Genomic DNA, 27,926 nt, shown 5'->3' with positions numbered 1-27,926 from the left:
TAACATGGCCCCCCACAGTCACTGAACACCATCGTTCTTCTGCTCTGTTAAAGTTCTGAGGCATCTTCCACAGTGGCTGCGTTTGATCCATCTTTCTGGTTTTGCCTTCCCTTTGCTCTTCAGAGGAGCATGAAATTGTTTTGGTAATTTCATCAGCTTCAGAAGAAGCCAGCCTAAGTATGCTGGTTAAAATGTTCAGTGAGCACATCTGTCAGCACGCTCAACGTGAGAAACAAAAGACCAAGGCTGCAACCGTAGCTCTAGGAACCAGTAAACAGAATGGGTGGCTAGAGCAACCCACAGTCAGGAAACCAACCAACCCAGGGCACGGATGCTAAGGACACAGGGCCTCACAGCCAACAGCTCCTCAGCTGGGCAGGGACGGGGCAAAGTCAGAATGGAGACGAAGAATGGAAAATGAGGCGCCGTCACCACAGTAAACTGAGGCAAATCATATCCCTGTCATTCTTGCTTCTATAAATCATATTTGTTTTTCGGTTTTTTTTTTTTTTGATGGATAAATGGAAAATATGACATATGGTTTAATAAAATTAATCAAAATTTTCAAGACATAATGTGGTCCTCATTTTGCAATATATACAGATATTGTTTTGGTATACAACTGAAACTGACATAGTTTTATGTAAATTAGACCTCAATAAAAAAGAGCTTTCAAGTTTCTAGTTACTACGTACATTCAATGCACTGTAAAATATTTAGCAAAACTAAAGATACTTACATTACCAGCATTATATTTAATTTTGTAAATAAAGGTCAGAAAAGAGATCAACTATTAAAATAAATGCAGTAAATTATTTTAAGTAGAAAGATACATTCACAAAGGGAAAAAAAAGTCTATGGAGGCAACTGTTTTCTGGGACTTTTAATGTAAAAGTCATAGGTTCAGCTCCGGGGTCTCTTCAATACTCTCTACTATATCATAATGGACTTTGGTTTGCAAACCTTTTGTGTTTCAACCATTCTGTAATCAGTTACATGAGTCAAATCCGCATGTCCAAAAAGGACCTGTTTAATTCCTAACTATGGAGAAGGCAATGGCAACCCACTCCAATACTCTTGCCTGGAGAATCCCATGGACGGAGGAGCCTGTAGGCTGCAGTCCATGGGGTCGCTAGGAGTCGGACACGACTGAGCGACTTCACTTTCACTTTTCACTTTCATGCATTGGAGAAGGAAATGGCAACCCGCTCCAGTATTCTTGCCTGGAGAATCCCAGGGATGGGGAAGCCTGGTGGGCTGCCGTCTATGGGGTCGCACAGAGTCGGACATGACTGAAGCGACTTAGCAGCAGCAGCATATAGAGAGACTCTAAATATTTTACATGTGTATGTACAAGATACAATTTTTTTTCTTTTAGGAATATATTATCATTCATAAATTAAAGTAAATGCTTATAATTGTGAGTATCAAAAAAATACAAAGCAATACCTGCAACAAAAGCCTCTTTTTGAGAAATAAGCTATTTTGATTGCACTAGGTTGCATATAGATGTTTCTATTAAATGGCATACATGAAAATATAAAACATCATGAAGTAAAACAGACCTTAAATAATCAATCAACTTTAAAAATATATTTCAGCCAAGATGCATGAAATTTGGAGAATACCACTGATCCATGATAGCCTACTTAAGATGTTGCCTCTTACATCAACATCCCATTTACTCCCTGGAAGTGATTTTTTCCCTCCTCTAAGCTCCTTCAAATTTTTATCTTCATCTTCACTCTTTGTGTTCTAACTATTGTCACTGTTACATACTGTGGGATGAATTTTTCAGCTAGAGTGTAAACTCTTTGAGGAAAAGGTGTGCCTTTAAAAATATCTGTAAACTCCAGCTACACTGCTTACCATACTGGAAACAGTACATGATGTTTTGGAGATGAATTCATACCTTCTTTTCTCCTAGACAGCTCTGAAGCCAGAAGTGTGATAACCTTTAAAGCTTTTATTTGTTTTGATTTTCTCCCCAAGTAAAATATATTGGAGACCTCAAAAGCCAGGGGATGACAGCAGTGACCAATCAACCAGGAGAGATGAGAAGTTTGGAGTAAAACACAATGATGAAAGAGGACCTGAGTTTTCACCTGGAAAGAGGCTTGACCCACAGAGAGGCAAGAGCCGTGTCGGTTCCCGAATTAGGAGTCAGGGGGCCACAGAAGAAGGAACACTACATTGGGTGTCATAGGCCTTGATGTCAGATCTTATCTGCCACTGGGTAATTCTTAACTGGGGGAACACCACTTAATATTCCTGGCCTCAGGATATTTTAAGTTTTCTTATAAATTGAAAAGGTTAAACTCAATATGCTCTGATGTCTCTATAAACTATTAAATTCTATGATTACAAATCAAACATATCTTAAGCCTCTCAGTAACTGTGCAAACCTGAACAGTATTTTGAGAAGTTTTTAAAAGCATAGTGTCTGAAACAGATAATGATAATAACTAATACTCATTAATTCAACACGTATTTGTGAGATGGTATGGGCTACTGTCCTAGACCATGAGGATACAGAGGAGAACAAACCATACCTGGTTCCATGGAGCTTATGTTCTAGTTCAGGGAGCCAATATTTCACAATCCAGTGCATTTGCTTGCAGTGAGAACCTTGGAGAAAAATAATGCAAAGATGGTGATAGAAAGTGCCAAAAGACATTTACTGCATACAACTGAATATTTACTACACATTTTACATGTATCTTCTCATTACATCTTAACAACAATCCTACAAGATAACTGCTATTTCCCTGTGCCCTATTGCACAGATGGGGGGAGAAAAGGGTACAGAGACATCAATCATATTTCCCAAGGTCACAGAAGAAGTAAGTAATGCAAGTCCAGAGCTTGTATTCTAACCATTATGTAGTTCTGTCCTCTGCCAGATGATATCATAGTACAAGTCTTTTAAAAGTTCATTAACCAAACTAAGCTTCCATGGTGGCTCAGTGGTAAAGAATCCACCTGCCAATGCACAAAACATAGGTTCTATCACTGGGTTTGGGAAGATTCCCTGGAAAAGGAAATGGCAACCCACTCCAGTATCCTTGCCTGGGAAATCCCATGGACAGAGGAGCCTGATGGGCTCCATGAGTCCATGAAGTCTCAAAGAGTCGGACACAGCTGAGTGACTAAGCAACAATAACGACAAACCAAACTAAGCACACATTCTGTGCATTTAGAAAATTCTTTCTTTTTTCAGCTATGTTTATCACCTAAAAACTATGAAAGGGTGTCAAAATTTTTAAAAGAAGGCATCCTGACATGTGATCGGGCTTAAGTCAGTGCATCTTGGGCAATAAGTTTCGAAAGCAGCATGCAACAATCATAATTAAAGGATCAAAATTGAAAAAATCATGACCGAGTCTTCATGCCGTGGTCCTCAACCTTCAACCTGCTACGCTGAAGCATCCTAACTAAATAGGCATGAGAATGCCAATATTATCTTTGTCCCGCAAGCTTGTTCAAGAAGGAACAAGGAGTCACATTTCCATGGAACATAACACCAGAGGCTGCAACAGAATAAGATTTTCCATAAAGCAAACACATATGAGGGTCATACAGAGGAGTGGTTAAGTGCGTGGGTTCTGTACTCAGACCTTCAAACTCACTCTCTTACCAGCTCTATTTTCTTAGGCAAGCCTACTAACATTCGTGAATCCTAGTTTCCTTATCTTTAGAAGAGGAATAATAATAATATCAACACAATATACTTTTGTGAGAATTAAAAGAGTTAACATATGTTAAAGACTGAACCCAATACTGGCACATAGGAAATCTGCAGTAAATGTTACCTACTATTATTATCATGAATAAACGTACCACTTGGGCAAAGGGATCTGCATTTCTGGAGGAGTAAACGGTTTGACATCTAACAGGATATTTAATGTCCTTTTTCAAAGAACTCTGCACATGAATGTTGAAGGAACTCCCCACTCTCCCTTCCCAAATCGCTGCCTCAGGAATATATTTAGGCACTAATAGTTAACAGGGTTTCCCTGATAGCTCAGTTGGTAAAGAATCTGCCTGCAATGCAGGAGACCTGGGTTCAATCCCTGGGTTGGAAAGATCCCCTGGAGAACGGAAAGGCTACCCACTCCAGTATTCTGGCCTGGAGAATCCCATGGAGTCCATGGGGTCACAAAAAGTCAGACACAACTGAGCAACTTTCACTTTCAATAGTTAACAGTGGGCTTCCCTGGTGGCTCAGACAGTAAAGATTCTGCCTACAATGCAGGAGACCTGAGTTCAATCCCTGGGTTGGGAAGATCCCCTGGAGGAAGGCATGGCAACCCACTCCAGGATTCTTGCCTGGGGAATCCCCATGGACAGAGGAGCCTGGTGGGCTACAGTCCGTGGGGACACAAAGAGTCGGACATGACTGAGCGACTAAGCATAGCACATAGTTAACAGTAGCAGCATTTCCAAACAGAAAAGGGCAATGACATAACTCTGACTTGTTTCTGTACATTTATATAAATAACTAGTTAGTGGCTTACAAGAAGAAAGAATGAAGATGACTCCAGCCGTGTGTAAAAATAGCCAGAGACACTCAGCCCCCTCAGTCAACGCACAATAGCCACTGATGATCCGCTCATTTCCTCTCTGTGTTTGGATGACCTGGAGGCACTTCCCAGCAAGTAAATTCATGACACTAAAGCAACGTTCATTCCCAGTTTACACAGATTTCATCCCACCATATCAACCGCCCACATAGCCAAAGAAAGGGCTTTCTAACACATTGTTTCCATGGTGTTTATGTGTTTCTACCCTAAACAGACAGATGCAGATGAAGCAATGCATGTAAATCCCATTATGAGGCTGTGAAATGGGCAGAAGTTTTGCTCCACACTCATGCAATCACACACACTGTGAACATCCTGTTTATTTGGCTCGCCTTCCGATGATTGGCTGTGGTGTATCAGCACATTACTGACAGCTGGGAATTTCTCCAGTGGAACATGCCTTTCTTATGACAAACATCCAAATAGCAATGGGAACACGTGTCTGCCCACTGTGTCCATACGAAGCAGCACGGTTTCCCCCAGGGTAGAGCACACTGGGTGCCTGCATTTGGTTGGAACAGCACCGAGGGGGCCCCCGGTGACCCTTACAGGCCGTATGAGATAATACATTCTTGGACCCCTATTTCCGGACTGCTCTGGGCAAGGTCAGGATGGCAAAGATCCCACTTCCACAATATCAGATGTTACGGTAATTCCTTGGAGCTAATGTGTAAGAGCAAAGGAATGCCTTCAAACCTCATCTAGGCCCTGTGGAATCTGTTGAAAATGCATGACAGCTGTGGGCTTTGGCGAGGCTGTCTGTGAATGTATGAGATTTGGAAACAATTCAAAGCTAGAAATAACTGCACAACTCCTAACCCGGTACCGCGTCTTGCTCTCTCCCTCTCTCTTCCCATCAGTCATTTCACACGCGCTGTAGCTGGGTCACCATCTCGTCCTCATGACTTTCAGGCATTCTCCATGGCTGGGAACAGTGGGTCACATCCTCCCCACACAAACACAGATGTGAAAAGAAGAAAGAAACAAGGGGTGGGGGTCAGAGCACCAGAATGATTTTAATAAGGCACAAGAACAGGATATTGAGAAAGAGCCTTTTTTTTTTCAAGTATCCAATTGGGAGTTGAGAAGCAGCAGCAAACTCGCACACTTGTTTAAAAGCCCATCTGCAGTGCGAATCATCATCGAGTTTTCCAGTGATTTATAGAGGCACTCATTTTCCTAAACCTGCATTATTTTTCAAGGCTGTGACTATTTACACTTGGCTCTTCCAAGTCCTCTATGTATTCTGTGTCCTTCACCATTTACTCTCTCACAGCAAGAGTCTGAGTGTAATACAGTTGAAAAGGACCTAAGAGAAATGAGGTTTGCTCAAAGACTCTCTTTTCTTAAATTAAATGTTCAGTTCAGTTCAGTTGCTCAGTCATGTCCGACTCTTTGTGAACCCATGGACTGCAGCACACCGGGTCTCCCTATCCATCACCAACTCCCAGGGTCCACTCAAACTAAATCAAATGACTGTTATCCAAATGCCTTATTGATTTTGACCTCAAAATTTCTACTTTTGTCATTTTGACTTGTGTCATCTCAAGATGCAAAGACCTTCTTCACCTGACTCACAAACAGTGTGACATCCTAGGAAACCCTGGCTCTCCTTCTATATCTTCAGCTACTGCTACATACAGTCTAGTTCCCCCTCAGTATATGTGTGTGTGTGTGTGTGTGTGTGTGTGTTGGGGTGGGGAGTGGGGGGCAGGGATTGGTTCCAGAACTTCCATGGATTAAAAAAAGAAAAAAGACCAAGGATGCTCAAGCCCTTTATATAAAATAGTCTAGTAGAGCGGATATCTAAATCCACAGGCTCTGGTCGGTTGACTTTGCAGATGCGGAAATTGCGGTTCCAGAGGGCTGACTGTATGTTTAAAATATGACCTCTTGGCACAATCAGGTTATTCTCACACAGCTTTTCCTCTCTAACTAGAGAGGCTTTGACACACATGGTCGCTGTGTGTCAGTCATTAACAACCAAGACTCTTAACTCTTAGCCCCAAACAAACCACACATTACCATTATCCAAAGTTCGGCCAAGGTAACTGGCCAAGATGGAGGCTTTAAAAGTAAGGAATTATTTCTCCAGTGAATATTATCCTGTCGATATTCTAAAATGAAACAAAACCACATATATCATATTTAAAAATAACTTAAGGCCTGGAAAACAATGTAAAGGGGGGGAAAAATTCCTCCTGAGAACTTGCTGGATGCTGCCAACCACCTCCTTGGCCAGCTGGATCTATGTGAGTGTTCAGAAGCATAGAAAAAATTACTCTGGCTGACCATGCACTAAAACTGATTACACCTAACTTGAAGAATAGATTCCCAAAGAAACTCACTCGGGGGCACAGATGCTTGCTTGGGGGCATTTACTCTTACATTAGGATCAATTCTAACAAGCTGTGTTACTTTGATTCCCAGGCCACAATGGATTAGAAACAGTACATTAAAGGAAGACAGCATGCTGGTAAAGGAAAGTGTGTTGGCAGCTACCAGTAGCACAGCTGCCCGGCTCTACAGCAAGAGAAGAGAGCCCCAGTTCAGCAGTGTGATTGTCCAGGCATTCAGGGAAAAAAGCCCCAGAACATCACACTACAGCACAGAACAATAATGGACATGCATAACAGCGACCCTGAGTCATAAAAGAAAAGATACAGGCTATATAAGAATTCATGGAAGTGCATATATTAATACATTCACAGCGTAGTCACATCCAGCTCAGTGTTCTGTGATGGCCTAGAGGAGTAGGGTGGGGAGTGATGGGAGGTCCAAGAGGGAGTGGATATATGCATACATATAACTGATACATATCATTGTATAGTAGAAACTAACACAACATTGTAAAGCAACTATACTCCAATTAAAAAAAAAAACACAAATATTAAAAAAAAAAAAAAAGAAATAATGGTCCTTCCAAAGATTTGACTTCTTTTATGTCCAAAATAAATAAATGTGGAATACTTCCTCAAATAACAGATTTTTTAACTACAGGATTTAAATACAGAAGACTTCTAAGGATTTAACATCAGTGTCTCTTATTTTTCTTATGCTTATACCCCACAAGATATACATTACATGCCATCAGCTTCATTTCAGCACTTCTTAAATAACTTCAAGAGTATGCTACCAGAAAAGAGAACCAAAGAGACAGAGATTCTACTTCTATCACTTAATATCTACAAATGGAAAGCTATGAACACATCACTCTATACACATACTCAGAGATACACAGCACCCCACACCAATGACAGGAAGGACAAAAAGGAGGAGGGTGCCTTCCATGTTGGTTTCACAGAGAGAAACTGATACAGTGGATCAGGCAAGTGAGTGACCCAGGCAAGAGTAAGAGGACAGGGCCATTTCTAACACACAGCATTTATGGACAGACAGCAAAAGGTAGATCTGCTTAGGGATTAGTGGTTTGGATGGATGAGTGTGTGTCCTCCTGTCTCATCATCTCTGCTCTCTTGTCTGGATTTCACACGACCTCTTCCCAGCATTGACATTCCATCAAGCAATACACCAACCTGGCTCTCATCCTATATCTGTGACTCGACCTGCTTGTAACTCCTTTTATAAATCCCTCAACAGACAACAGCTCCACACCCTCTTCTTCTGATAACTACCCTTTATACCATCGTATTTGTTCCCTAGGGCTGCCATAACAACCACAAACTGGATGGCTTAATACAGTGGAAATTTGTTCTTTCATAATTCTAGAAGCTAAAGGTCACAAGTGAAGGTGTGAGCAGGGCTGTGCACTCTCTGAAGACTCTAGGGGAGAAGGCTACCTTGGCTCTTTCAGCCGCTGGCAACCCCAGGCATTCACAGCTTGTGAGAGCATAACTCCAGTCTCTGCCTCCATCTTCACACAGCCTTCTTCTCTGCGTGACCCTGCATCTCTCCTCCACCCACCCTAAATCCATTACTATGCATCCCAAAGTCCTTAACTAATGACATCTGCGGAGACCCTACATCCAAATAAAATGACATTGTGAGATTCTAGGTGGACAAATTTTGGGGGCGATACTATTCATCCCACTACTCCAATTCACAGACTTACTTTTAAAAGCATGTTTTATAGAATGATTCTGTAGCTCTGAACATGCAGAAACATCCCAATAATAGACATTTATGGAAACAAATCAGTTCTCATTCATAGCCAGTCTTCTCCCCATCTTCCCTAGTCTTAGACACCCATCTCCAAAGTTAGCTGCTGCAAGTTCCAAACAGTCACTTCCCCAAGCTCCTTGCAGCCAGGAGAGATCACATGACTCAGTTCAGCCATGGAGACAACAGAGGAAATGCAACAGAGATGATTTACTTGGAAGCTGGACAAACTTCAGCTTAGGGTCTCATACTCACAATGACCCCAGTCAAGACACTCTGCCCAATTTTGTATTTTTAATATTGATCTGTTTGAAAAAAGATCCCCAGAATTATAGCTGTTCAGGCCTCACTAATGGCTTCCCAGGTGGCACTAGTGGTAAATAACATGCCTGCCAATGCAGGAGACATAAGAGACACAGGTTCACTCCAGGGTCAGGAAGATGCCCTGGAGAAGGGCATGGCAACCTACTTCAGTATTCTTGCCTGGAGAATCCCATGGACAGAGAAGCCTGGTGGGCTACAGTCCATAGGGTTGCAAAGAGTCGGACATGACTGAAGCGACTTAGCACGCACACACACAGGCCCCACCAAAGCTAAATGCAGTAATTTCTCTCCTAACAGAAAGAGAATGTTTTACAGAGAGCCTTTTTTTGTGCCCTCTTTCTTCTGCTTCAGAGGCTGCCACGAGGATATGATTATCATAGTAACAGCAGCCATCTTTCTATCATGAGTGGAATGCTGAAAGAATCCTAGATATTCTAACCCTTGACATCATTTAGCATCATTTAGTGCTGAACCATCCCTAGAGCCAACTCCCTCCAGATCTCTTGTTACATGAAAAAAATATATATACAATAAAGGGTTTTTTAGTTTTTTAAGTCATACAGAAAGCAGAGACATCACTTTGACGACAAAACACCATGTAGTCAAAGCTATAGTTTTTCCAGTAGTCGTGTACAGGTGTGAGAGTTGGACCATAAAGAGGGCTGAGCACAGAAGAATTGGTGCTTTTGAACTGTGGTGTTGGAGAACTCTTGAGAGTCCCTTGGACAGCAAGGAGATCAAATCAGTCAATCCTAAAGGAAATCAGTCCTGAATATTCACTGGAAGGACTGATGCTGAAGCTGAAGCTCCAATACTTTGGCAATGTGATGCAAAGAGCCAACTCATTAGAAAATACTCTGATGCTGGGGAAGATTGACAGCCAAAGGAGAAGGGAGCAGCAGAGGATGAAATGGTTAGATAGTATTACCAACTCAATGGACATGAATTTGAGCAAAACTCTGAGAGATAGTGGAGGACAGAGGAGCCTTGCATGCTGCAGCTCATTGGGTTGCAAAGAGTCAGACACAACTCAATGACTGAACAGCAACAACAAAGTTTTTCTCAGTCATAGAGCACAAATTTCCTAACTGATATAGCACTTGACCTAGGTTGGACCAATTAGAGCCTTGCCCTGAATATCTGGACTTGAGTCCCAGAGAATCTTGTCATTGTCCCTCTCTTGGCTAAAATCACAAGCTATGAAATTCTGGGATATATGGCTACCTGAATTCTTGCCACATGAATAAAGCTATACAGAAAGAGAGACAAATAAACTTGACACAGAGAAGCACAGCTAAGAGAAAAATAAAGAAGCCTAATGCTCTCGTCCCTGATTCCCAGTGTTATGAGAGCTTGTGGCCTTTCTCCAGTCATGGTTGTCCAAATGTTTCACAGCTTATCTTTCCATTAAAATCCCCTCTTTTGTTTAAACCAACTCAGATGTGATTTCTTTTGCTAGTAAGTTAAATAGGCTAATTAGTAAAGCTTCCTTTCCTTCTGCCAGATGTTACCATTCCCTGTGTCATTTTCTTCTCTTACTTCTCTTTACCTTCTGCCGAGGAACTGGAACCTATCCCATGACTTCAAATGCCCTTCTTGATAAACAGCAAGCTATGTCGTCAGACATACCTGGGTTGACTTTCTCACTCTGTTACTTGCCAGCAATGAAATGTTGGCAAGTAACCATCTCAAAGCCTCATTTATATTCTTTCAAAGAAAAGGATCATGGTAATATTAATCTCAAGTGGCCTTAAGAAATAAATAAGCTGGTATGCATAGAGCATTTAACAAAACTACTTTACACACAGTAAACACTAAAATATACTGATTATTATTAAAAAGGCAGCTACTAGCATTATAATTTCTGAATCACAAGACAAAAACCTCAATTTCACTAACCTCAATCTCTGGATTACATTTTAGTCCTACATCTCTTACTCCCTTCTGAGCCTTTCATTAATATTAACCAATTTCACCTTCAACTAAACTGATTCCCACTCTTCTTTCCATCACTCTTCTCCCACCCACACTGTAATTGATAGTCACAATTCAGTTTGTGACACTATTTTTACTGTCTCAATAATTCAGCCTCAGACCTCAGTTGGTCTAGTGTTGGTTTTATTAATTACCCCATTACATGCATGTGTGATGCATTCCTAACTAAAAAGCAAAAACAAAAAAATCACAAGGGTTATAGTTTGTTACATTGTTACACGATGAATTACAGTTTGTTGTATTTTTCTTATATTTATTTAGTTTAGTTATTCAAAATTTTTTAAAGTAAATTTGAGACTCTACAAGCTTGATTCTTCATTGACTGACTGCATGAAAGCCTTTGACTACTTGGCTCACAATAAATTGTGGAAAATACTTAAAGAGATGGGAATACTAGACCGCTTTATTTGTCCCCTGAGAAACCTGGATGCAGGTCAAGAAGCAACAGTTAGAACCAGACATGGAACAACAGACTGGTTCAAAATTAGAAAGGAGTACGTCAAGGCTGATTTAATTAGACTGTAGAGCATATAAAATACCAATACAGCAAGGGAACAGCTTAAAGGAACAGATAACGGGAGACAGAAAACAGTTCAAATGATGTTTTACCTAACTCATCAGAAAACAGGGCATTGTTGGACTTCCCTGGCAGTCCAGTGGTTAATATTCCACCCTTCCACTGTAGGGGGTGCAGGTTTGATCCCTAGTTGGGAAAGATTCCTCATGCTGTGCCATGTGGCAAACAAACAAACCAACAAAGAAAACAGGACATTGTTTTATAATAGAGAGTGACAGACATCCTCTATCCTTTCTTCAAGATGAGGATAATATTGTCCTAGAACATGGAAATCTTCATTGTTAGGATCAAAGAGATTATTGTTGAAAAAAAAAAAAAAGGTTAGTCCTTGTTGGTTATCTGTATAGCATGGGGAACCCTGCTCAATGCTATGTGGCAGCCTAGATGGGAGGGGAGTTTGGGGGAGAATGGATACATGTATATATATGGTTGAGCCCCTTTGCTGTTCACTTGAAACTATCACAACATTAATCAGCTATACCCCAATATAAAATAAAAAGTTAAAGAAAAGAGAAGAAAGAAGAGAGAAAAGAAAAGAAAGGAAAAGGAAGAAAGAAAAGCTCTAGATGAAGGAACTTTCGGAGGCTTTGGGGATAAGTCTAGGCAGATCTCGGAGGTTTTATTTCTGTACGAGTTCTACACACTCCTGGGAAGAGCAGTGAGAAAGTGTCTTGGAAATGATTGTGAGCTTCAAGAGTGAGATATCTAGAAACAGGAGAGGGACAGAGGCCACCTCCTCACCTCTTGGGGCCTGTTGCCATTGAACATAAGAAGCTCATGCTTTAGTAGGGGCATGTCACCAAGCTGTGTCCTGTCCAACGATAGTGATTCCAAGAGTTCAAGAGGAAGAAACGATCAGAGCTCACCGTCACGCTGTCACTGCATCCATTCACTGTGTCCTATGACTCAGTCCACAAAGAAATGCCTCTAAGTTCCCTTACGAAAGAAGAGCCTTAAAAAAAGAAAAGAAAAAGAAAGAGTGATTCAAACTGAAGAATAACATTGAAGGTAAAGAAATAAATTAAGAGAAGTTCATCTACAGAACCTATCAAAACAAAAAACAATGTAGCACTGCAATGGAGAACTTGTGCAGAATTCTACAGCTAGTACTACAGGGAAAAAGAGAGAAAAAAATAAGAGAAAATTTTATGAGATGTTCACTTCTCACCCATTTTCTAAGTTGGTTGTTTACAATTTAAAGTTTTCTGTTCAGTCACCAAGTCTCTGTAGCAGTCACATATTATTCTTTTAGTTCATAAATATTTTATTGCTAAAACTGAGGCTTCACTCTATGCCTCTTGAATCTGGGTTCACATTTTATAGTTGAAAAAAAATACAAAATCTAAAAAAATAACCAAATTGGTTTTAAGTTCTTTTTAAGTTCTTTCCACCTAAAATAAATAAATGCCTTAGTTTGCCTAAAATGTGGCCATAATTCCCCACTGTATTTGGGGCCAAATTTTTCAGCTAATCTGGCACAAAGATAAGAGTTTTTAATGATACCTGAAACCAGGTGAAATTTTTAAATGATTTTAATGCTAAAATTTCACAAAGCTACAGGAAACAAAAATTTTCCATTGCCAAAATATTTACTTGCTGATTTTTAAAGACAGAAAATAAAGTTTCTTTGAGTAAGGTGTCCTATAGTACAATTCTTTTGTATTTTAAACTAGTCGCTTCCCCAAGTAGGCATGGAATAATTTCATGCTCCCATATGACTGAGGTCTCAGTTAAGACTTTGAAACATGGAATAGAAGTTCAACTATTTCTTTCTTATTTAGTGATTTCTTCCATCCAAGCTTCATAAGCCAAGGTCAATAAGAATAAAATGTATGAGTGAATGGAGATTTTGAAGCAATGGATTATTTATACTGTGGTTGTTATTAAGACGTAAGGTGGAGAAGTAAAATGAAATTCTATAAACTGACTGCATGAAGACTTAGTAGTTCTTTTAAAACCCAGAAACTAGAAATTCCAATGGGAACATAATTTATCTTAGTTCTAAAACATTAGCAAATTGCTGAGATGTAGAGTTGTGTACCTAACCAGGGAAAAATTGTTAAAGATAAGTTTAAGCCAGGCTATCTTCCTCCCAGGGCTTCCCTGGTGGCTCAGATGGTAAAGAATCTGCTTGCCAATGCAGGAGATGTAGGTTTGATCCATGGGTCAGAAAGATCCCCTGGAGAAGGAAATAGCAACCCACTTCAGTACTTTTGCCTGAAGAATTCCATAGACAGAGGAACCTGACAGGCTAAAGTCCATGGGGTCGCAAAGAGTAGGACATGAGTGAGCGACTAAACAAAACAATATCTTCCTGCCAAGATACGTTTATATTCTAGATACATATATATATATTCTAGTTTCCACTAAGGATTAAGTGAACAAGTCTTTAGCAAGCTATTTCCATTTACCCATACATATTACTACACAAGACAGGAATTTTGTCCTTCAAATTATTTAAGTTAGGTGGACCTAGCAAGCATAGGCAGGAGCAATGAAGAGCTTCCAGAACACTAAATCATCTATAATCCAACTGCTAGACTGTACAGAACAGAATAGAGTTTCAGACAATATTTTTAAAGTTGTTAGCTAAACTTTAAGAACAAATAGGTCTTGAGTTGGAGACTCACTGACTGCTAGTCCACCCTTTAGTTCAGTTCAGTTCAGTCGCTCAGTCATGTCCTACTCTTTGCAACCCCATACACTGCAGCACACCAGGTCTCCTTGCGCATCGCCAACTCCCAGAGTTACTCAAACTCATGTCCATTGAGTCAGTGATGTCATCCAACCATCTCATCCTCTGTCATTCCCTTCTCCTCCTGCCTTCAATCTTTCACAGCATCAGTGTCTTTTCAAATGAGTCAGCTCTTCACACCAGGTGGCCAAAGTATTGGAGTTTAAGCTTCAACATCAGTCCTTCCAATGAATACTCAGGACTTATTTCCTTTAGAATGGACTGGTTGGGTCTCCTTGCTGTCCAAGGGACTCTCAAGAGTCTTCTCCAACACCACAGTTCAAAAGCATCCATTCTTAGACGCTCAGCTTTCTTTATAGTCCAACTCTCACATCCATACATGACCACTGGAAAAACCATAGTTTTGGCTAGATGGACTTTCGTTGGCAAAGTAATGTCTTTGCTTTTTAATATGCTGTCTAGTTTGGTCATAACTTTTCTTCCCAGGAGCAAGCATCTTTTCATTTCATGGCTGCAGTCACCATCTGCAGTGATTTTGGAGCCCAGAAAAATAAAGTTTGTCACTGTTTCCACTGTTTCCCAACCTATTTGCCAAGAAGTGATGGGACCAGATGCCATGATCTTAGTTTTCTGAATGTTGATTTTCAAGCCAACTTTTTCACTCTCCTCTTTCACTTTCATCAAGAGGATCTTTAGTTCTTCTTCACTTTCTGCATAAGGGTGGTGTCATCTGCATATCTGAGGTTATTGATATTTCTCCCGGCAAACTTGATTCCAGCTTATGTTTCATCCAGTCCAGCATTTCTCATGATATACTCTGCATATAAATTAAATAAGCAGGGTGACAATATACAGCCTAGACGTACTCCTTTCCCGATTTGGAACCAGTCTGTACTTCCATGTCCAGTTCTAACTATTGCTTCCTGACCTGCATACAGATTTCTCAAGAGGCAGGTCAGGTGGTCTGGTATGCCCATATCTTTCAGAATTTTCCACAGTTTGTTGTGGTCCATACAATCAAAGGCTTTGGCACAGTCAATAATGCAGAAGTAGATATTTTTCTGGAACTATTTTGCTTTTTTGATGATCCAACGGATGTTGGCAATTTGATCTCTGGTTCCTCTGCTTTTTCTAAATCCAGCTTGAACATCTGGAAGTTCACAGTTCACGTATTGTTGAAGCCTGGCTTGGAGAATTTTGAACATTACTTTATTAGCATGTGAGACGAGTGAAATTGTGTAGTAGTTTGAGCATTCTTTGGCATTGCCTTTCTTTGGGATTGGAATGAAAACTGAGCTTTTCCAGCCCTGTGGCCACTGCTGAGTTTTTCACATTTGCTGGCATATTGAGTGTAGTACTTTCACAGCAACATCTTTTAGGATTTGAAATAGCTCAACTGGAATTCCATCGCCTCCACTAGCTTTGTTCATAGTGATACTTCCTAAGGCCCACTTGACTTTGCATTCCAGGATGTCTGGCTCTAGGTGAGTGATCACACCATCAAAATTATCTGGGTCGTGAAGATCTTTTTTGTACATGTACACCCATGGCTGATTCATGTCAATGTATGGCAAAAACCACTACAATATTGTAAAGTAATTAGCCTCCAATTAAAATAAATATTTTTTTTTTTAAAGATCTTTTTTGTATAGTTCTTCTGGGTATTCTTGCCACCTCTTCTTAATATCTTCTGCTTCTGTTAGGTCCATACTATTTCTGTCCTTTATTGAGCTCATCTTTGCATGAAATGTTCCCTTGGTATCTCTAATTTTCTTGAAAAGATCTCTAGACTTTCCCATTCTATTGTTTTCCTCTATTTCTTTGCATTGATCGCTGAGGAAGGCTTTCTTATCTCTCCTTGCTATTCTTTGAAATTCTGCATTCAAATGAGTATATCTTTCCTTTTCTCTTTTGCCTTTTGCTTCTCTTCTATTCACAGCTATTTGTAAGGCCTCCTCAGACAGCCATTTTGCCTTTTTGAATTTCTTTTTCTTGGGGATGGTCTTGATCCCTACCTTCTGTACAATGTCACCAACCTCCGTCCACAGTTCTTCAGGCTCTCCTTCTGTCAGATCTAATCCCTTGAATGTGTTTGTCACTGCCACTGAATAATCATAAGGGATCTGATCTAGGTCATACCTGAATGGTCTAGTGGTTTCCCCTACTTTCTTCAATTTAAGTCTGAATTTGCAATAAGGAGTTCATGATCTGTGCTACAGTCAGCTTCCAGTCTTGTTTTTGCTGACTGTATACAGCTTCTCCATCTTTGGCTGCAAAGAATATAATCAATCTGATTTCAGTATTGACCATCTGGTGATTCCCTGGAGAAGTCCACCTTTAGTGCTAGCTATTATTTATGTGAACTTGTGAAAAGTCAAAGATGACAGAGTCCATACATTTACTAAAAAAAGATCTGTAGGGGATACAAACATATACAGAGGGACAAAAGGCACTAAAATCCCGTAAGCAATAGATACATATTTATGGTGCGATGTGAGCACAGAAGGAAGACAGCAGACTCAGTCAGGAATGGGGGTGGGTGGGTAGTTGGCTAGAAGGAAGCTGGCAAAGCAGTCATATAAAAAGGAAAGGATGGCTTCCCTGGTGGCGCAGTGGTAAAGAATCTGCCTGCCAATGCAGGAGACACGGGTTTGATCCCTAATCCAGGAAGATCCTACATGCCAAGCAACAACTAAGCCCGTGTGCCACAACTACTGAAGTCTGTGCTCTGGAATTCAGTAGCCACAACTACTGAAGCCCACACGCCCTACAGCCTGCGCTCCCACAACAAGAGAAGCCACAGCAATGAGAAGCCCGTGAACCACAACCAGAGAGTAGCCCCCCGCTCCTCACAACTGGAGAAAAGCCCAGGCAGCAACGAAGACCCAGCGCTGTAAAAAATTATATAAGTAAATAAATAAATGAATTTTAAAAAAATAAATAAAAGGGAGAACATGCTAGGTAGAGAAGCCAAAGAAACAACAAAAACAATGAGTTGCAATGAGGAGAGTTCATGGGCTAGGGGAAGTAGGAGGAATCAAGATATAAATAGAAATACTGTTGAGAAGCACTGGCAGGTAAGGATGGACAGCTGAGCTGGGGCTGGATACAGATGATATAACTGGGGTGAATGACACCCTTCAAAAGATATGTCTATATAGTAAGTCCCAGAACTTGTGAATGTAACCTGTTGGGTGGGGGCGGAAATCTTTGCAAATGTAATTAAGTTAAGGACCTTGAGATAAGGAGATCACACTGGATGATTCCGGTGAGCCTTACACCCGGTGACAAATATCTTTCTAAGAGTGAAGTAGAAAGATATCTGACACAGAGGAACAGGCTTAGAGAAGAGGCACTAGCAAGACTGATGTGAAAACTGAAATCTTGAATGAGAAACCAAGAAATGCCGCCATCGACCAGAAGCTAGATGGGACAACGAAGAGATTCTCCACTAACACTCAAAGAGGGAGCTTGGCCTTACTGACACCTTGATTTTAGACTCCTGTCCTCCAGAACTGTGAAGGAATAAACTTCTGTTGTCTTAATCCACCCAGTTGGTGGTAGTTTGCTGTGACAGCCCAATGACAGTAACAAAAAGGACCTTGAGCTCCACACTGAGTCTGGGCATGCTCTGATGGCAAATGATTTTATTTTGCTGTAGAGGTGGTTTAAAAGTGAAATACAAGATCAACAGGGAGTTACAGCAAAGATTACAGGGAAGGAAACCTTTTGGTAAACAATTACAATAACTCACAAAAGAGGTCAGAAGATTGTTGCCAAAAGTATAATCTTCAAAATCTTAAGACAATGTAATTCTCATCAGTTCAGTTCAGTTCGGTCACTCAGTCATGTCCGACTCTTTGCGATCCCATGAGCCACAGCACGCCAGGCCTCCCTGTCCATCACCAACTGTTGGAGTCTACCCAAACCCATGTCCATTGAGTCAGTGATGCTATCCAACCATCTCATCCTCTGTGGTCCCCTTCTCCTCCTGCCCTCAATCTTTTGCAGCATCAGGGTCTCTTCAAATGAGTCAGCTCTTTGCATCAGGTGGCCAAAGTATTGGAGTTTCAGCTTCAACATCAGTCCTTCCAGTGAACACCCAGGACTGATCTCCTTTAGGATGGACTGGTTGGATCTCCTTGCAGTCCAAGGGACTCTCAAGAGTCTTCTCCAACACCACAGTTCAAAAGCATCAATTCTTCGGTGCTCAACTTTCTTTATAGTCCAACTCTCACACCCATACATGACCACTGGAAAAACCATAGCCTTGACTAGATGGACTTTTGTTGGCAAAGTAATGTCTCTGCTTTTTAATATGCTGTCTAGATTGGTCATAACTTTCCTTCCAAGGAGTAAGCGTCTTTTAATTTCAGGGCTGCAATCTCCATCTGCAGTGATTTTGGAGCTCAAAAAAATAAAATCAGCCACTGTTTCCACTGTTTCTCCATCTATTTGCCATGAAATGATGGGACCGGATCCCATGATCTTAATTTTCTGAATGTTGAGCTTTAAGCCAACTTTTTCACTCTCCTCTTTCACTTTCATCAAGAGACTCTTTAGTTCTTCTTCACTTTCTGCCATAAGGGTGGTGTCATCTGCATATCTGAGGTCATTGATAATTCTCCCAACAATCTTGTTTCTAACTTATGCTTCCTCCAGCCCAGCGTTTCTCATGATGTACTCCGCATATAAGTTAAATAAGCACGGTGACAATATACAGCCTTGATGTACTCCTTTTCCTATTTGGAACCAGTCTGTTGTTTCATGTAATTCTCATACAGATGCACAAAGTTTTACTGAACTTATTAATAAAGAAATAGAAGTGAAGTGAAAGTGAAAGTCACGTCCGACTCTTTGCAACCCCATGGACTTCACAGTCCATGGAATTCTCCAGGCCAGAATACTGGAGTGGGTAGCCTTTCCCTTCTCCAGGGGAATCTTCCCAACCCAGGGATTGACCCCAGGTCTCCCGCCTTGCAGGCGGATTCTTTACCAGCTGAGCCACAAGGGAAACCCAAGAATACTGGAGTGGGTAGCCTATCCTTTCTCCAGCGGATCTTTCCGATGCAGGAATCTAACTGGGGTCCCTGCATCGCAGGCAGATTCTTTACCAATTGAGCTGTGAGGGAAGCCCAATGAGGAAATAAGCATGATACAAAAGCCAGTCTACCTTTCCAGTTCATTATCCTAACACATACTAACAAATGTATGTAGAATCGGTAAAAGGAAAAAACTCTGTAATGAGATTGCTAAATTACAGCAACAACAACAAAATAATTTATCTTGCTTAAAAGCTGGACATCATAAACATTGGACTATCTTTTTTCCAGGGCTAAAACTAGCATTACTACTGGAAAAAAATAAGCGTGCATCTTCTTTATTCTCTACAAGCTAATATTTACACTTAAACCTGTAAAATGTTCTCACAGATACCAGTAAACATCAAGTCAAGGAAAATTACATTCTTACGATAGATAACTTCTGGGTGAGTTTGTGAGGCCATGACATAGCTTAATAATGAAAGTCATGTCACTATCTTTTTGGCTTACTTTCAATTTTTCTTAATATTTGAGACTCAAGTTGAGTTCAAAGTAGAGTGGGAAACATGTATTTTAGAGAACTTGTAAAGAAAATCTTACAAGACTAATACCTACCTCACTGTTATGAGAATTATTGTAAATTAATACGTGAAGAGCCCCTAGTGGAGCACCCCCTCCAATATTCTGTCATAATTTCACATTATCCTGATGTAATTTGTTTAGAAAGCCTTCTAAGAAGATATATTTTTTAATAAAATGGACTTGTATTCCTACACTCAATATCTGAGCAGCTACTGTGCATACAAAGTTATATGATACTTTCCTTCAAGGACTTTATCATACTGCTAAGGTGTGAAAGTGTCAAAAGGTTTAACATAAGAAATAATAAAAGCAATAGAAATAGTGTAGTGTTAGTTGCTCAGCCATGCCCAACTCTTTGCCATCCCGTGAACTGTAGCTCGCCAGGCTCCTCTGTCCATGGGATTCTCCAGGCAAGAATACTGAAGTGGATTGTCATTCCCTCCTCCAGAGGATCTTTCCAACCCAGGGATCAAACCCAGGACTCCTGCATTGCAGGCAGATTCTTTACTGTTTGAGCTACAGGGAAGACCCCAGCAATAGAAATATCATATGATAAATGTTAACCATATTTAATCAAATATTAAAATATATGACTCCCTTCTTATTTAGGTCTTAAATGTAGAGTTTTGTGGAGAATTTGTGTGTAATGGGGGAAGTTAAGGAGACAAGATTAGAAAGCCAACAAGATCCTGAATTTCATTGATGACCAGAAAGGGGAATCCAGATTTTGCTTGAATAGAATGTCGAAGGGACAGAATTAGGGCTTAATGAATTCCATTCACATAATTTGTCCTCAGAACAGATTTAGTAACAAGACGAACTTCCTTGGAAACATGATACAAACAGAAGTCTTTGTTGGCAGCTGATAAAAAATATATATATAATCATAATTTTTTGTTAAATAAAACAGTTTGATGATTTTAAAAACAGCTTCAAGAGTACTAGCAACTTCTGTTTTAGCAGCTACACAGAGACCTTTATATCAACTATATGATTAAATTTTGATATTAACATTGGAATTTGTCTAGTACTGTACATACGATGTGACACAGATTTGTTTTCAGGATGCCATTTCTGATCCATGATTTCGATGAAAATGCTTAAATTTAATTCCCACAGTTCACAGCTGGTTCACAACTACTGCAGCATATATGATACTGTATTATAATTTTTCTTACTGACCTACAGTGGAATGTAGCTCCTCAAAGACAGGAACCATGCTATTTTCATCACAATATTCATAGCACAGCACCAGACACACCCTAAATTCTCAATAAATGCTAAATTGTAAAAGAATGTATCCATAAATAAACAAAAGATTTGGGGGTATTCTGCCACAAAACAAGCTTTTAGGGTAAGTTTGCTAAATTATACTATATATAATTACACCTCTAAAAGTTTTTAGCTTCACTTTGCCAGCTTTTTGTATATGATATACAAAAGTTCTCTCAAAAGGAAATATTATTAGAAGTTTCTAATTCAAAGCATTAAACAATTCACATAGATATAGAGAGATATATTAATATCTTGAGGAAAACCAGGATATGTCACATCAAAAAATGCCACTTTGGTATGTTGATTATTTTGCACAAAAAGACACTTAAGAAACAGCAGGTGCAAAGATACCTTGACCCTCCTCTGTTTCTATTGTGTCTCATGCCTGTTCTCCCTACAGATGATGTACGTCAAGTGATCACTGGTTCCAAGGCACAGGAGACTGCAGTGGTCACCCTCTACCCAAAGAATAGCCACACAGTGATGGTTAATTAGGGCTCAAATCAAGTTATATAAGCAATAGCCAATAGTCAGGGTGAATAAAGTCAAATATTAGGACCTATGAAATTCAACAAAAAGTAAGGAACTGGAAGAGTCTTGATTAATCAGGCGGATATTAGAGGTCAAATGTGTGTGCTAAGTTGCTTCAGTTGTGTCCAACTTTTTGCAATTCTATGGACTGTAGACCGCCAGGCTCCCCTGTCCATGGGATTCTCCAGGCAAGTATACTGGAGTGATTTGCCCTTTTTTTCTCCAGGGGATTTTTCTGACCCAGGGACTGAATTCACATCTCCTGCTGCTCCTGCATTGCAGGTAGATTGTTTACCACTGGGCTACCAGGAAAACCCATTAGAAATCAAAGCAGAACTATAAATCCACTGGGATATGCAGGAAGGCCAGAAACAGGAAATATGGCTATCTCACCATTTTACAAGGAGGCTGTCCTTTTCAATGAAGTTTTCTTAGAATTTGGGGAATCCTGGGAAGCTCAGCTTCTCTTCTCCACAAACAGAAAAAGGGACAGTGTTTTTGATAATGCATGTCTACACAGGTATACAAGGTTCAGTAAGTGAAACATGAAATGAAGTTTACAATTGAAAGTGAAAGCTAAATGCTATTTCTGACTCAAGAATGCCGAAGTAGAGCTCTAAAAGCTTCAAATGAATTTTTAAAGTAATTCTTTTGATGAGCTATATATGTCAAAGTCCCAGAAGTATCTGTTAAAAGACACTAGACAAAGAATACAGAGCTAAAGTTTCAGCCACACTTAGATTCACCTGAGCTGGATAAATTGGCTTCCCAGGTAGAGGTAAAGAATCCACCTGCCTCTGCAGGAGATGCAAGAGACATGGGTTTGATCCCTGGGTGGGGAAGATCCCTTGGAGAAGGAAATGGCACCCTACTCCAGTATTCTTGCCTGGAAGATTCCATGGACAGAGGAGCCTGGTGGGCTACAGTCCATGAGGCAGCAAAGATTCAGACATGACTGAGCACACAGCACACACCAGTAGATTGTGTAATATGTAAGCTTATCTTGATTTCTCTATTTCATTTTCCAAATCAAGTCACTCAGCTCTGAAATTCAAGATAGTATAAAACAGTACAAAATGTTATTTAATCAGAAAAGATCCAAATCTCTTAAAGGGATCAGCGTATAGCAGAAACTCTCAAGTGAGGGACTCCTTACAATAAGGTAAAGGGAAACAGGCAACACAAACTAAAAGGGTTCAAGGAGTCAGCACAAATTTAAGGAAATTCAATTCTGTTGACTACACGACAAATATAAAATACTTTGAATGCAATATTCCCTTCACATAGAACGTAGCTCTTGACACAAATTTCAGGTCAAGTGGTTTTTTGAGAAGCCTTATCTCTTCTCAAATAGGTTTCCTTATTTTCCATTCACATACAGTCTTGCTCTTCCCTTTATGTCACATTCTTCAATTTTTAACTATAAAATCCCTTCATACAATTATTCATTAATTTCTCTATTTTGAAGATAAAGATATAGCCATAGCAGAGACTATATGTATTTTTGTTCACGCTTTTAACTGTGCCACCTAGAATACAGCCTTCCATGTGCTAAGAGTTCAAAAATATTTCAAAATATTTCTTGAGTACATGAAATAATGAATACATAAATGAATGTTATTGCTAACAAAAGTCACTACTATAATTTTAATTCCAACCAAAACAAGTAGGGGCTTCCCAGGTAGCACTAGTAGTAAAGAATCTGCCTTTCAGTGAAGGAGATGTAAGAGATGTCAGTTCGATCCCTAGGTTGGGAAAATCCCCTGGAGGAGGGCATGGCACTCACTCCAATATTCTTGCCTGGAGAATCCCATGGACAGAGGAGCCTGATGGGCTACAGTCCACGGGGTGGCAAAGAGTTGGACACGACTGCAGTAACTTAGCATGCACACAAGTTCACAGGACAAGTAGAATACCATACTTTTTTGCCCATAAGACTGGACAAATAGAAAAATATAGCCTAGAAAAAAATCAGAACACAATTAAAGAGAGGCAAACACAAGCTACTGCTAAAATTTCTGTTTTCAGAAAAATGAAATGAATTGAAATCATGGCTCTCTTTCCTCAGGCAATGTGTCCCCTAAGCCCAGTTACTGAAAGCAGACCATATAAGAAACAAAGGAAGACAGTAGAGTGATTTAGCCTTGCCAATGGCGGATGCCTTTAAAGTGGTTTTAGTCATGTTCCCATTACACCCACCAGAGGAGTCCCCCTTTGGAGCTTCCAGTCATAATTGTGACGAGGAAAGTTGGAGGAAAAACTCTGAAAATGATTAAAGAGCCAAAAAACAGATACCATGATGAAAGCCTAAAGGAATCAGGATTATTTCACCCCCAGAAAAAGTTGGCAGATTAGATATTGGAATGTTCTGGATGGTGAGCAGCTGTTGTACATTCCCAGGAGCATAGGTAAGGGAGGAAGGCTTCAAGTTCAGTCTAAGGAAGGACTCATTCTCCCTCCCACTCCAGCTCCCTATACCTTCTATGCATGGCCACGGGTTTCAGGGGGCCTCACACCTCTCAGTGCTGACCCTCTTCTATTTCTTCACTCATGGCTCCCCTTAAAAGTCCTTCTTATAAAAAAGAAAATCTGACTACAGAAGTTTCATGAAGACTCTCCCATGCAGCAGCCCTCACCCTCTGGAGCAACTATTTGAATCTTGTTTCTGAAATCTTTTCAAAGCATGTGTTTAAAACTGGAAGCCTTAAAGGATCTCAGATTTCCTTAATGTCTTAAGTCAAAAGCAAAAATGTTTGATGTAGATAACACATATTTTCCATAATATTGAGGATATACCCTCAGCAAGACAACATTTTTAAGGGCACAGATGCCGGGTTGTGTTGTCCCCGGTTGGCTTAAATCTGAATTCTTTTTCTGTCTTTTTAAGGTCGTCAGCAGTTGCAGTTCTGCTTGAAGGCAGGTGAGTGAAGATGGAGAGAAGGAGATTGCAACATCTCTCACAGACTTAGACTAATATATCCTTGAAACAACATAGACTCATTGGTGTTCACTGAACCGCACGTGATAATCAACTTATTGCATGAACTTTCTCCCCGAACCATAGGCTCTTTTCCCTTTGATGATCCTGGAAAGTAAGGAAGCAACTACAGAAAAGCTCAAACAGAATGAAGATGAGTGGCAATTACAGCATCTTATCTGATCTCAGTATTTGTAATCACTGATAGACCTAAATAATATTTTCAAGCAGAACGATTATTTTACTTTGCTGATTCATCATCTCAAACTTTCCTTAAGGACCAGTGATTTGGAGCTTTATTCACATAGTGTACAAAAGAGTGTTTAATAAACTTCACTAAACTCAGGATCTGGCATGAGCTCTTTTTCCTATTAAATAATACTATCAACCTGGTGCTCAGTCAAATACAGAATTACTATTAAGATTCATTCAAAATCTGAAAGCATGGTGCAACAGTCTATACAAAGCTCAGCAACTTATATTACAAGAACTCAAGTAAATTTATTTTAACATCAATAAATAAACAACATATCAAACTAGCAGAGAATCAATACTCTCAACTAGGGAATTTCTGGCGGTCCAGTGGTCAAGACTCTGTGCTGTCGCTGCCAAGGGACCAGATTCAAGCTGAGCAGCCAAAAGCAAAAAAAAAAAAAAGAGAGAGAGAGAGAAATAAACACCTCTCAACAATACTTTTATCTAGGAAACTTTAAAATGAAACCCTTAGCAGAGTCACAGTTTTTTATGAAGACAAGACAGAGTCATCCCATGTCCTAAAAATTCTAAGAATGAGTTATGTTTTGAACTTTAATTGTGTGTGCTTATGTATGTATATGCATGTGTATTTTAAGTGAAGAGAATAGGTTTTGTTCATTTCCATATGAGTCAAATTAATTTTGGAAAATATATAAGATCTATCTTTGCCCTGAAAAATTAGAACCCAAAGGGAAAAATATGAAAAAATATCAATTAAGAAGGAATTATAACAAAACCTGATTTACAATCCTAAATGCACTGTTCAAATATTCTAATAAGCCACATAGATATTGTGTGCAAGTTCATTTTCATCACACCGAAGTGAACAAAATTTATGGATAACAAAAGCATTTACCATCAGTCAATTAAAAATAGACACACAGTAAAAAAACAATTCAAGCAACTTTGGGGCTCACTGCTAACAAACAATTTTATTTCATGTGACCAAATCTGTAGCATTTTTTTCTAGAACCAATGAATTTAAGCCTGCCACAGTATTTCATCTTTGGTCTGCATTTATAGAACATGTTCAGGGGAAAAAATGCCTCTGTCAGAGTCCAATTCTAAAGAATTTGTGCAATGCTTCCAAGTTTCTAATTGTATAAATATTCATGCTTCCAAACTGCACATAATAATTAAAGTAGTGTGTTCTACTTCAAGAAAACCCATATTTCATATTGGACGTTACCCATGGTAACATGGACAGAAGTGCATTTATGTGCTCTGTTACACATGCTTTTCATTTAGTATCTAAAAATGATACAGCCATGTGATAGGCAACCAAAAAAAAAGCAAGTTGATGGGAAAAGGCCTTGGAAGTATAATATCTTTTTTAATAAATGGTTTTTTTATAAAAATAGATTAAACTTTAAATTTAACCAGGTCAGGACTCCCTCATCCAAGCAGCATAAGAAAGTTTCACCCAAGCTTATGATAAATTGACCCCTTATCCATGCAAGAGTAATAAATGCACAAGAATCACAATTGCCTGTTGAGGCTAAACTAAATGGACTTCCTTAGTGTGAAAAGTCTTAAAAGAATCTTACTTACAAATAAATGGCTATGAATTGGCCACTATCTCACTGGACTTCCATGTTTTTCCTCATCCTTATTATTCTCTTCCCACTCTGCTGCTTCTACTTCCACAGTCAAATAAGGTAAATGGGAGCTCCAGATCAAAAGGAACTAAAACTGCAAGATTAGAGAATTGAAATGGGAGAAATGGGACTTTTTGCATAACAACTACCAATTACTAGGCTTCCAACAAGTGCCCCAATGGCATTGGACACATCACGCATTGTCACAAATCCTTCTTGTCACTAACAAGCTTGTGATAGACACAGCAATGACTTCAAAGCCCATGTTTTTCCCTCCATGCCAAATTTTCTTCCTTTGGGGCACTCCCCTGGAGCTCCAAAAAGGTGTAGTGTTCCAGCAGAATTAAGTGACAGAGCAAAACAAGTTTGCACAGTCAACAGAACCAAAATCAGAAGACAAGTTCTTGCCTATTTGGATGCCTATCTCTTACAGGTCAGTCGTACTCAACACAAAGATGAGCCAATGATTGTACGAAATAGAATCCCATCCGCACAGGTGATAGAAGCTAATTGATTTAAAGAATCATATGGAAAGAGATTGCCTGTGGTTGCAATTATGTACCAAATAGAGAAGCAGAAGTCTAGTCTCAGGATGTGTCAGTGTGGAAAGGACACAGAGAGTGCACACACAGCCCCAGGTGAAGTCTCAGCCTGAATCATGTATCCCCATTGGCCAGCCTATGATGAGGGAAGTGCATGGGTTACCATTCTAGGGGATAAAGAATGTCAAAGATGTGAAAGAATGAATGGGAAAGTTGCTGATGTTATGCTGTTCCGCCTCACAACCAGGTGTGAGGTCAGAGCCACCTTTCCTTTAACATAAACCAAAGGTAGCTCTTTGTAGGGCTCTGTCCTCCCAGAGAACCAAGATTTCTCCCTGTGCTCCCAGGTGGACAAACTGACAATTTACCTGGCTTAGCAGACCAAGTAAATGACTCTAGTGTTTCAGAAAGTTCTACTCATATGCAAAAGGAGAGTTTTCTTATTTCTTACTGAGCAGAACTCAGTTGTATTTTTTATTCCCTTAACACAAGACCATTAGTACAGTTTTTGCTAAAACAAATAAAAGAAATGAATGTGAAAAAGAACTCATCAGTTTGATTTACAAGACAGTCTAAGAAAATGAGTAGACTTAATACCACTCTAACCACATGGATTTGTGAATTACAGCAAATTGACCTGGTAGGATTATTGAAGCCTGTTAATGAAATTCCCCAAAAAGGAAGTCTTGTTGATGTTGTTCAGTCAGTAAGTCATGTCTGACTCTTTGCAACCCCATGGGCTGTAGCCTTCCAGGCTCCTCTGTCCATGGGATTTCCCAGACAAGAATACTAGAGTAGGTTGTCATTTCCTTCTCCAGGTGATCTTCCCAA

General features: G+C 39.8%; 1 long non-coding RNA gene across 1 annotated transcript in view; it reads right to left on the bottom strand.

The window, feature by feature from the left end:
- Nucleotides 1-486: 486 nt before the first annotated feature.
- Nucleotides 487-27,926, bottom strand: part of LOC145527253 (uncharacterized) — a 28,315-nt gene continuing 875 nt past the window's right edge. Inside the window, exons 2-3 of the long non-coding RNA XR_014069593.1 lie at nucleotides 12,340-12,550; nucleotides 487-2,628 (exon numbers count right to left, since the gene is read on the bottom strand). This is a non-coding gene — a long non-coding RNA (uncharacterized LOC145527253). The remainder of the gene's footprint in view (nucleotides 2,629-12,339; nucleotides 12,551-27,926) is intronic.

Source organism: Giraffa tippelskirchi, chromosome 11 (assembly GCF_054371585.1).
Source record: "Giraffa tippelskirchi isolate mGirTip1 chromosome 11, T2T-mGirTip1v1.2.pri, whole genome shotgun sequence".
In the NCBI taxonomy this organism is placed as follows: domain Eukaryota; kingdom Metazoa; phylum Chordata; class Mammalia; order Artiodactyla; family Giraffidae; genus Giraffa; species Giraffa tippelskirchi.
Note: the sequence above shows the minus strand (reverse complement) of the source record. Positions and strands in the feature narration are given on the sequence as shown.